Source organism: Octodon degus, unplaced genomic scaffold (assembly GCF_000260255.1).
Source record: "Octodon degus isolate 3935 unplaced genomic scaffold, OctDeg1.0 scaffold00035, whole genome shotgun sequence".
NCBI classification, from domain to species: Eukaryota; Metazoa; Chordata; class Mammalia; order Rodentia; family Octodontidae; genus Octodon; species Octodon degus.
In genome coordinates, this window is record NW_004524611.1 from 7,296,518 (window position 1) to 7,307,898 (window position 11,381).

Here is an 11,381-nt window from a genome sequence, read left to right on the forward strand (position 1 = left end):
CAGGGTCTGCGGGCAGGTTCTGATGCACCTTTTCCAGCATTCTCTGACCTCCCATGAGCCTGGCCCACCCTCAGCAAATCAGGGCTCTTAGAGAATTACCTAAGGAGTGATGGAGCCGAGTGGTTTTATAGTCACATGGTCTCGCCAGGGGACCTTGCCTCAGTATATCTTTGGAATAAGAGGATCCACACGTAATCGTAACTACCACCAAGAAAGAAGATCCCAGAAGACCAGCTGGGTGTGGAGGTGCATGCCTATAATCCCAGTACTTGGGAGGCTGAGGCAGGGGGATCTTTGCAAGTTCAAGATCAGCCTGGGCTACAAAATGAACTCAAGGTCAGCCTGAACTGCATAGTGAGACCCTGTCTCAAAAAGAAAAATAATATTAAAAGAAAGAAAGATCACAGTACAACAAAACTCAAAGCTTGGTCCCCATAAGTTCAGAGTCGAGTCGAAGCCGTGTGCTATGTTATCGCCATAAAGGTGACAGAACAGAATCAGGGATAAATTTAAATCCTAGAATGTGTAGCGACCCCCGCAGATGTCCTTTGTGCCAGGTCTCCCAGTGTTGTGTCATGGTCACTTCCCCTAACTGTTGCTTCACATTGTGTCATCTCCACCTCACCCTTGCTCATGATTGTCCTGGGGCTTCCACTTCTGCCCTTGCCCTCTCTGGCATGTAGTACATGACCATAGAGAGACCCAGTCCCCAGGGCTGTCCCCTCTTGAGCATGTTGGATGTCCCAGGTTTTCCAAGATTTCCTGTCTGGCCTGCTCAGACTTGGAGAGTATTTTAAGGCCACCTCCACAGCTGCAGCCACAGCTCCTGGAAAATCTGTATCCATTCACGCTGAGGTAGATCCTCTAAGATCATGTAAATATGACCCATGGAGACAGCAGCAGAAGGTGCCTGCAGGAGCCCACTGGGCACTCATGCCAGCTTTGCCCTCTACCCTGTCAGCGCCATGTTCGTGGAGCCCCTTATTATTTGTTTAAAGTAGTGGGGATTGAACCCAGTGCCTTTGCACTGAGATACATCCGCAGCCCTTTTATTTTATTTTTTCCTTATTTTTTTATTTTGAGGGAGGGTCTCATTAAGTTACTGTGATGCCCACACTGGGCTTGAACTAGGAATCCTCCTGCATCAGCTTCCTAATCCTGGGATTGTAGGTGTGCACCACCTTGCCTGGCTTCATAGAGCTTCTTAACAAAAACATGGTCTTTCCTGATGACGATAACTATGTCATTGCTAGCTAACAGGAGGGTGGCGTTGTTCACCCGGTACCCCGAGGGATCAAGGTGAAATGTTAACATATATCTGCAGACGTGTGCAGGGGATATTTCAGTTGTTTAAAATTAATTGATTTATCTTTTTGAGACACAGTTTCACTATACAGTTTAAGTTGGCCTTGAACTCACTTTGTAGCCCAGGCTGGCCTTGAACTCAAATCAATCCTCCTGCCTCAGCCTCCTGAGTGCTGAGATTACAGGCATGCACCCTGTAACTGGCTCTGTTGTTTAATTTCATTCTTTAAAAGTACAGCTCTAGGGTCAGGGAGATGGCTCAGTAGAATAAGCACTTGCCTGGCAAGTGTAAGGGCCTGAGTTCAATCCCTAGTTCTGCAAAAAAAAAAAGCATCTCTATAAATTGACACTGGTCTAGAGAGGCAGAACCATGAGAAATCCTTTTGGCAGGAGCATCTCACCACTGCTGTAGATTCACCTTCATCCAGCGGATTCCATCGTGACCTGATTTTGAACGACCATCAATGCCATTCCTTGTTGGGGTGGTACTTCTGACTGTATGGTGGCTGCACCTCTGGGTCAACCTGAATTTGAGAACTGGATCCATGGGTCAAATTCCCAAACTGTTGGGTTAACATCCCTTAGTTATTGTAAATTGATCAGCTCTGAAATCTCAACTAGTAGATGGCAAAGGCTAAAGAAAAGAGACAGGATGATTTCAGGGCTCTCCGAGGATCAAAACCCTCTAACAGAATTTGAGATTCTCTGGGGCTAAGACACAGATTCTCTGAGTGGCTCATGTTTACTTAGTTATCAGAATGGGGGACTGGTGCTGAAGAAAGGCAGAATTTCTTGCAAGGACCTTGCAAATCTCCTAAGGGCTTGTCTAAGGAAGACATTAAGTTGATTTAGGAGAACTATGTTATCTCCAGGAGGGTCTCCACCCAGGAATGAGATGCCTGCAGCTACAGTCTTAAAAATTTAAGTCCTGCTTGGAGCCACTTTATAGTGGTCTCCATCACCTGGCTGCCCACCTAGTGCACACACGACATGTTCCTGGCAGAGAAGGCTTTCCAGATGCCTGTGTCGTCCTGGGTTTTTGGTGCTTATAAGCAATGTTGTTTATTTGCTCAGGACTTTCCACACAGTAATTTGAATATTGTGCATCTTTAGTCATTCTATCTGCTTAGGGAATGAGTTTGTGCATTTCTCTAAGGACGCAGTCTTCCAGTAGCTGGACCCTCGTCTTTTATCTTCTTTGAAGAAGCACTTCAGGACCTTAGCAGTGTCACAAGAGGCACAAGCGAGAGCACCTGTCTTGCTTCTACGCCTCCGTGATCCTGGTACTGGCTGAGGCCAACAGCCCTTGTGTGGCAGCTGCAGATATCACCCACTTCGAGGAACGTCTGGAGGTTCTACTTACAAGAGCCCCTAAAAGGATGTGGGTCCCCAGCAGCCTGGGGCAGCCAAGGTGAACCTGGGAGTGTGGTCCTTATAGTATCCGTGAGCCATGTTTTTTCAAACATTTTGCCTTCAGAAGATGCTGTTATTGTGCAGGATCCCAAGAGACAAGCAAAGAAACACCGGCTCTCAGTGTAGCTGAAGCTGCTGCTCATGCAGGTAGGTACCCACTACAGCCAGGCCAGCCGAGCTCCCACAGCGGACCCCAGAGGGCACTGCACCTGCTGTCCAAGGGTGGAACCTGACCTCGGAGCTCCTCCCACTCCATGTGCCTTCACATTTCACCATTCAGAATAGGAAATGACAGAGACTTCATGAGACCTTACCTAGCTGGCATCCCAAACTACACCATCTCTGGGCAATCTTGCCTGTATTTCTGTTGCTTCTATGCAGAGGAAAGGGACCATACAGTGAGTTGAATGATTTGTATCTTTAATATAAAAAGAATTGTTGTTAGAAGTGTCATAACAATTTGGGGTTGGCTAGGATAACTAAAGAACATGGGAATGACATACAGAGCAGCCAATACTTCTGGAGTTGGGACAGAGACCAGGAAGAACTTGTCCCCTCCACAGCTTTCCCCATGGCTCACAGAACAGCAGCGTCATCACCTGGGTGCTTGCTTGGATGTCCACTCGAACACCCCAGAGGATGCTGGGGAAAGCCGTGGCCTCTGTGTGGCTGACGTTAAGCCCTGCAGACACTGGCCGCCAGACAAGCTGTACACACCAGATTGAACCCCTGAGGAAAATGCCCTCCCTCCACCGGTGTCTCACTAGTGCCCTCTGCTGACAAAGCTGCATATTATGTTCTCTGGCAGCAACAAGAATATAAAATATTCCAAGGTCCACCTTACTTCTTGCTGAGCAGGGAATGCAAGGTGAATTGGAGCTGAGCAGCAGCCAGCTGAGAAGTGGCACATCCGTGTAATGGTTAATCCCGAATTTATACTCCCGTCCAGGCCTTTTCCCCCCACCCTTGAATTATAGCCAATCACCTGTAAAACTCGGTTAAATTCAGTCACGTGGGAGTCAGGCCATCCCAGTGGAAATCGGCTCCCCTCCCCTACTTGTCTCAGTCTCTTCCTCATTGCTGAACTCTGGCCATGGAGAATACAGCAGTGGCACCTACTCGTGGACATACGGTCAAAGGTCTAGGACGTCGATGAGTTTGCTGGCTTTTTTTTCTTTGACACAGCTCTCACTAAGTCTCGAAGCGGCTTGGGCTGGGCTCATGTTTGCCACGGCGCTGCCTCGCCTGCCCAGAATGCTGGGAAGACAGGCGTACGCCAGGACCTGCAGCTCTGTACCCGCTCTTGACTCATGACTGCAGGGACAGCAGCAGGAATCCCTGATGACAGACGTACTCCGCGCGTTAACTCTGCATTCAGGAACCCCATTCACCACTTTCTAAGGCTGGAGGGAGGGTCGGTGTGAGAACAAGGGAGGGCAGCAGGGCTCGCTGTAGCTTCTCTCAGATGTGTGGCAGGCTGTCCTAGTCCTGGATATAGCTTTCGCTTCTGCATGCTTTGTATTTCAAGATAGGGTCTTGCTGAATTATTAAAGTACCCAGGCTGGACTCAGATTTATGATTCTTCTGCCTTAGCCTCTCAAAGTGCTGGGCTTATACTACCACACCCAGCTCTCCCTGACTGTTTAATCAAACAATATGAGCCAGGCATGCTGGCAACACAACTATAATCCCAGCACTTGGGAGGCTGAGGCAGGAGGATTACTGTGAGTTCAAGACCAGCCTGGGCTAAAAAGTGAGCCCAAGGCCAGCCTGAGCTGCATACGAGCCCTGTCTCAAAATTACCAAAAAAATCAAATGATGTGATTCCTAAACCACTTCTCACTTGAGAATCTTATAATCTGATAAGTCTTTAGCTCTTCTTTATTTATTCGATCAATTAACTCAAAGTGAATACCTCTTGGAAATGCTCTTGGTACTGTATCATGAGATGTTTTCAGAATTTAGATTCTCTGAGTCCATCCTGAGGCTGCCTGCCTTTATCTCTGGTGGCAGGAATGCCTTTTTGAGTTCTAGGATTACACTAACTTTAGCAAAATCAGAAGAGACAGGTGGGTATGGAGATGCACACTTGTGAGACCAGCTTTGGGAGCCTGAGGCAGCAGGATCATGAGTCTGAGCCTAGACTGGGAAGTTTAATGAGGTCTTGCCAGATAAAGAGAGAGAGGGAGAGAGAGGGAGGGTGGAAGAGAGAGGAAAAGGAAAGGAGACGAACACAGAGACAGAGTGAGGGAGACGGACACTTTCTGAAAGCTAGAAAAGTCCCAAGGAGGCCTCGCAGCAATCCGATGCACTCACTGTCGCCACAGGAAAGGCAGCATTTACCTGCCTGCTGTTAGAGACCAGGTACTGGGTCATCAATTTGGGGGGTACGGGTAATGGAATCAAACTCAGGACCTCGAGCTTGCCGGGCAGGCACTGCGCTACTGAGCTATGTCCCTGGCCTGGGCCATTGATTGCTAAGCTGTGTGAACCAGTAATGTAGGAAGGGCCTGGTTCCCTCAAGAAAAGCTAGGTGAGCCCCAAAACACAGCCTCTGCTGGTTTTACAGAAGTGTACATTCTTTCCCAGTCCAATAGGGATCCCCATTTCACTGGCAGCAATTAGTTATGGCTGTGAGTTTAGCACAGACCCCTAGCTGTTCCTGGTTTCTTAAAGTTCTTGTATCCCTCAAAAGTAAGATAATAATACAATCTTTCTGGGAGCCAAGTGAAAAGAGGGAAGGGCATTTTTAACTTTGTTCTCTTTAATTTATATGATAACAGGTAAGATTTGACAAATTGAAATGCACTGTATCATACAGCAAGTGGAGAAGCAATTCTCTTTCTTTATCCTGCTGCTGTGACAGAATTATCACAAACCAGGGAAGTTTTGTCAAGATATTTTTTTCCCACATAATTCCTGTTCGAAATAATGACTCAATATTATATAAAGTTAAATTCCTGTCTCAGCACACATTACTAAAATTTGAAGTGGTTGACAATTTGAACATCAAAATAATTATAGTAACGAGTTATAGCCCACTAAGTACATTATGAATCCACAAATTCCTGTTAATGCTAACACTAAACGATTCTGTAAACTAGAAAAGAAAGCTCTCCAAGTAAAACGTCAGCTAGTGTTTCCTTCTTTATTTTGTGGCTGGCCCATCCGGCCCTGGGGGTGGGGCTGGCGCGGCCTGTGGTACTAGGGATGGAGCCGCGATCCCTGCACTTCCCTAAGCTGTCGCTTTAGACTGCTGAGCTATCTCACAAGCCCAGCTAATGTTTTCTATATGATAAGAAAATATTTGGCAGCCATCATAATTATAACCAATCCAGGCAAGAATCATTAGTGGATACTAAGACAGATTGAGAAACTACTGAAGACTAGGATATTTGTACAATCTTGGAGCAATTTTCTGTACATTATTACGCACAAAAGTAAAGATAACGTCACAGTAAACTGTAAGGCCCTGTCTTCATCATGTGACCAAGCTGTATTACCATAGCAGCCTGGGACAAGCTCCCATCTTGGGTACATGTATCATCATGCTTGTGAGGGATGCACCGACCTTAGGTGAGTTTCTGCTAAAATAACCCGGATCTAACTTTGAGAAAAACCTCACACAAACCTGAACTGAGGAACATTCTTTAGAATGATGGTTGCTAGTTTGTTCCTTGAAATGTCCCCAAAGGCCATGTGTTAAAGGCCAGGTTGCAAGCCTGCACTGTTACTAGATGGTGGGCTCTTTAAGAAGTAGAGCCTCGCTGGAGGAAGTTAGGTTGTTGGAGGCATGCCCTGGTGGGTTATTGTCCCAGTTCTGCTTTGCAAGGTGGCTCCGTCCAGAAGTCTTTATTGATAAAAGAGGCATTCAGTCTCCATGTGACGATTACTTCTGCGTGGGACAGTCTCAGTCATTTGAGGCTCTCCTGGGCTCAAAGGTGACAGTTTTAGGGCAATGACTGGAGATCGCTGAACATAGTCTAATGCCCTGTTAGTCTCTTATGTTGGTGTTCTCAGTTCTGAAGGGGATACATTATGTAAATGCAGAGCCAACCAATCCTGCTTTGCCAGCTTTCAGACAGGTACTTCCTAAATGACACACATACCTGTGTGCAGAGCTGAGAATGGATTGGACCCAAAGATGTAAGGTAATACAGGATTCAAAACGAAGATCAAACCAGGAGTGGTGGTGCCTGCCTATAATCCCTGCACCCTGCGAGGCTGAAGCAGGACTGAAAGTTCAAGCCTATTTGAATAACATAAGGAGACCTGTCTCAAAGTAACAATAAAAAAGGCTGAGAACATAGGCAGCATGTGGCCGGGGGAGGTTTGTCCTTCCTTTAGTTACTGCTATGGCATAGAGCCAAAATGTACCCCCAAAGTCTCACTTCAGAGGTGCGGCCTAGTCAGAAAAGGTGGGTGGGTGGGGGCATGAGTGACCTGGAAGTGTATTCTCGTCCCCTCCTCCCCTCTGTCTGCTTCCTGGCTGCCATGAGGTGAGCAGCTGCCTGGGCCCTGGATTGTGGACTGAAGCCCCCGAAAATCATGAGTCAAGGTAGAAGTCTTCCTCAGGTTGCAGTTCCAGTTATCTGTCGGCATCTACAGGCCCCAGTTAACTTTTTTTTTTTTTTTTTAAAGCAAAAACTGCTTTTAAGTCCCTGAGTGTCTCGAAAGAAAACACAAACTATGCTTTTAATGAGTAACAGGTTAAGGGTCCACGAACCCATCCCTGTGGTGTCAGACTTTGGGCAAAGTTGCGGTTCTGGCAGTCTTTTATGTGTGAGAAGGGGTTTCCTTCATGACCTCTCAGCTTTATCTTTGTTAACAATGAAGAGGCGATTTTTTTTTTCTGGTACTGGGGATTGAACTCAGGACCCTGCGCTTGCCAGGCAGGTGCTTATTTTACTGGGTCATTCTATTTTGATGATGACTTTTACAAATAAGCATGCGTATACCCATCCTTCAGCTCAAGAACTAAGCTTTTCAGTTAAGTATTTCCTCAAACTGCACACTGAGCAGGTAGGAGGGCTTCCAGGGCAAGCCCTACCAGGGCAACTAGTAAGACCCTGTCTCAAAATTAAAAATGGAATTTCAAAAGGCTGTGGGGTGTAGATCAGAACAAAGGCTGTGTTCAGGGCCCGGTGCTCCTACGACATCCACCCACCCTTCAGCGTTCCTTTCCAGTTGTCTTCCCTTTCAGAGGGAGCCAAGATGGTGACTTGGTGTCTACCACTCCCTCGTAAACGTGTGCCTTATTCTGTTACACACACGTCTAGGTCGTTTTACTCTCACGACTGCACCGAGTACCACTGAACACTAAGGACGCCCAAGTCTGCTGCCCTGAGTGCTGCTATTTCTCGAGGGCTCGGCCCGTGTCTCCAGGCCCAGTCAGTGTCTTATAGCCACTTCCCACCCAAGGTTACAAATTAAGTATTTATAGCCACTTGGATCGTTCCTTCTTTGTAGAATCCACAGCTTAGTAAAAACTAGAACCCTCTAGCAAGGAGTTGTGGTTGACTTTTTTTTTTTTTTTTACTCTTACAGTATACTTTCAAGACTGTCAACAGTGAAATCATGTCCTCTGCTCAAAACTTTCCCCAGCTTCTTCCCTGACTCAGATTAAAAGCCAAAGTGCTTTGAATGACCAGGATATTATGGAATTGTTATCAATACTTTATTGTTCCCTGGGGCCCCCAAAGCAGGATCTTTCCAGTGCAAAATTACAATGAACTTCTGTGCTGCAAAACCAAAAACTGAACGCCAAGAGCACAAGTTCATTCGAGGCCAGCAGTGCGAGGTGGAGGCCTCACCATAAACCATCTTCTCAACTCCGTGAGGAAAGAGGTCACAGGGTGGCAGGATCAAAGACAGGGATGGGCAAGCAAGGGGGGTGTGCACACCCTTTCCTGGAAGTGGCAGAGGTCTGTCTTGCCACTCCTCTTATAGTTTATCATACAGTCATGACGGCTGGTGGGCCTTTCATTTAGCATGGAAATCAGATTATAATGAAGTTAGAGGTAATCTGGAAGGTACCCTAGCAGCCACCAGAGCCAAGTGATTCTAGCTAGTCAACACTAAGAGGAACTTTTGGCCTTTAGAGAGCTTGTCCTCAAAGATAAAATTAGAAAGGGGTAGAAATCTGGCTAGTTCAAGTAGCCAATACCCTGGGTAACAAAATAACACTGTAATGTAGGCCATAGTGGTGCATGCCTATAATCCCAGCACCTGGGAGGCTGAGGCAGGAGGATCAGTGCAAGTCTGAGGCCAGCCTGGGCGACATAATGAATTCAAGGCAGTCTGTGCCACATAACGGGATCCTGTCTCAAAAAAACTTTAAAAATAACATTGTATTTTGAGTCAGTGATGGTAATTTTGGAATGGTCTTCTAGAAACAGTACTTCATGAAAGCATCAATAACGTAAGTGTTGAGAAAAGGACAGATTTACAGGAGGAAATGTTATTTCTTGCTCTCTTAAAACCTAAAACATCCATTGTGCTTGTTTTGTTCGGGAAAATGGCACCACTTGTGTCAAAAGACAAAATTACAACACACTTAAAAAGTATTTGTCTGAGTTCAATCCCCGGTACTGAAAAAAAAGAAAAAAAGAAAAAAAAAAAAGTATTTGCAAGCCAAGTATGGTGGCACACACTTGTAATCCCAGCACTTGGGAGGCTGAGGCAGGAGAATCGCTGTGAGTTCAGGGTCAGCCTGGGCTACATAGTGAGTTCAAGGTCAGGCCAAACCACATAGTGAGATCATGTCTCGGAAAAGATTTTCACTGACTTTTTATATCTGTGCCTAGAGAAGACAGCAAGACTCCATCCCATAAAACAAAATGAAGGATGGGGAGACAGCTCAGCGGCAAAAGTGCCTGCATGGTCCCTTTCGACCCTCAGTACTGCATGCTGTGCCAGCTCCAGAGCCCCAGGTGTGCTGGCCCCAAAACCAGGCATGGTGGACACACACCTGTAATTCCAGCACTGGGGAACCTGAGGCAGGAGGATCGCTACAAGTCCGTGCTTGTAGCAAGACCATTATCAACAAGAAAAAAAGAGCATCTGACAATTGAGCAGATACAACAAGGAGCAGCGAGTTCAAAGATGTATCAAAAGCCAAAGTGTACCGCGCTGGACGCAGAGGTGGCCCCAGGTGAATGGACTGGTGAGAGGGCGAATGAGAGGCGCTCGCGGCAGAGGACTTGGTGTTGACCGAGTGAAGCATTAGGGCTTGATCTAAGGTTTTACTCTTGTCTCCCTTTCCACTGGAGAGTGGAGTTTTGGCGTTTTTGCCCTCATGTGGCTGCTGGAGGAACTTTCATGGTTTCCCAAGGCCACAGGGCAATGGGCTCAAGTGTAGCTAAGCACATGGTAATTAGGGCTGGGTCAACCTCGGCTTGCTGAGGAGCACAGGCTCCATGACCAGAAACTGTGTATGAGTTGGGTTAGCGGTACTTTTGCTTTTTAGACCAGGTCATCCTGGGCCTGGGTTGAAGCTTAACTCAGAAGGTGGATCTAGCCTGCAGAGTGGGCTCTGAGGCGGCCCCCCTTTCTTTCTCCAGCCAGTTCTTTGCTACCTCCTGTGTCAGTTTTAGACAAAAAAAGTGCTGAAGAAAGTTACTTTCTCTAGACAGCAGACAGAGTGGCAACACTAGATAAGCAACCATTGGTTAGCACCAGCCTTCTTGAGGTTAATGTGTAAAACACCCTGGTTAAAACAGAAAATTTGTTGTGCCAACCGAAAGTGTCTCGTGTGGGACGCTTCACTATTTCTTTCTCAATTTCTCAGAAGGTCGAAAAACTTCCATTTGGTGACATGAACTTGAGTGTGTGGTGACCCCACTTTGATTTTTAAAGATTTCTTTTTTCCTTTTGGTACTGGGAATTGACCTCAGGACCTTGTGCTTGCCAGGCAGGTGGATATGCCACTAAGTTAAATCCCTGGTCCTGCTGCGGAGAGATGCTTTACATTTGCAATCACTACCAGGTAACGCCCATAGTTGTTCTCAGGGTCTGATTCAGCCGCCCTGTCGAAGTGTGACGGGCAGATGATGTCCATGTGGCAGCAACATGACTGCTTTCCTGCTGACAGAAATTTACACAGGAAAATCTGTATGACAGTAAGCAATTTGTAAAATGTAGTCTTGGGTAACAGTTTTGTAAACTCCTTTCTCCTAATATCAAATAGCCTCCAGAGAAAGTTGTGGCCCGTGGAGTCTGCATGTGCTCCTCACATAGCATCTTCTCCAAGGAAACTCTCTTTCCCATGCTCCTTCCATCTCACTGTTTTAGGTCAAAACAAAATGTAGGAGGAGAAAAGAGAAGTGCTAGGACAAGGGCAAGAAGAGAGATGAAAACAAAATGTGGAGACTAAGACATTGACAAAATTGGAGAAAAAAATCATAAACACACCAAGTTTAGTAGTCATTTTGGTACTGAGGTGGCCAGCATTTTAACTGAATTACAGGTACAGAGGATAACTGAAGAACAAGTTTCCATTCCTGAGTAAAACAAAACCATACTCAGAATGATGAATTTTTCCTTTAAACTAATAACGTTAAAATGACAGAATAAAGAACTAATTAAAGTTCCTGCAAGCAGGCACAGGGGCCAGGGGTTCGATCCTCAGGCCTGCTGTGCCAGCCCCACCCCTGGGGTGCACT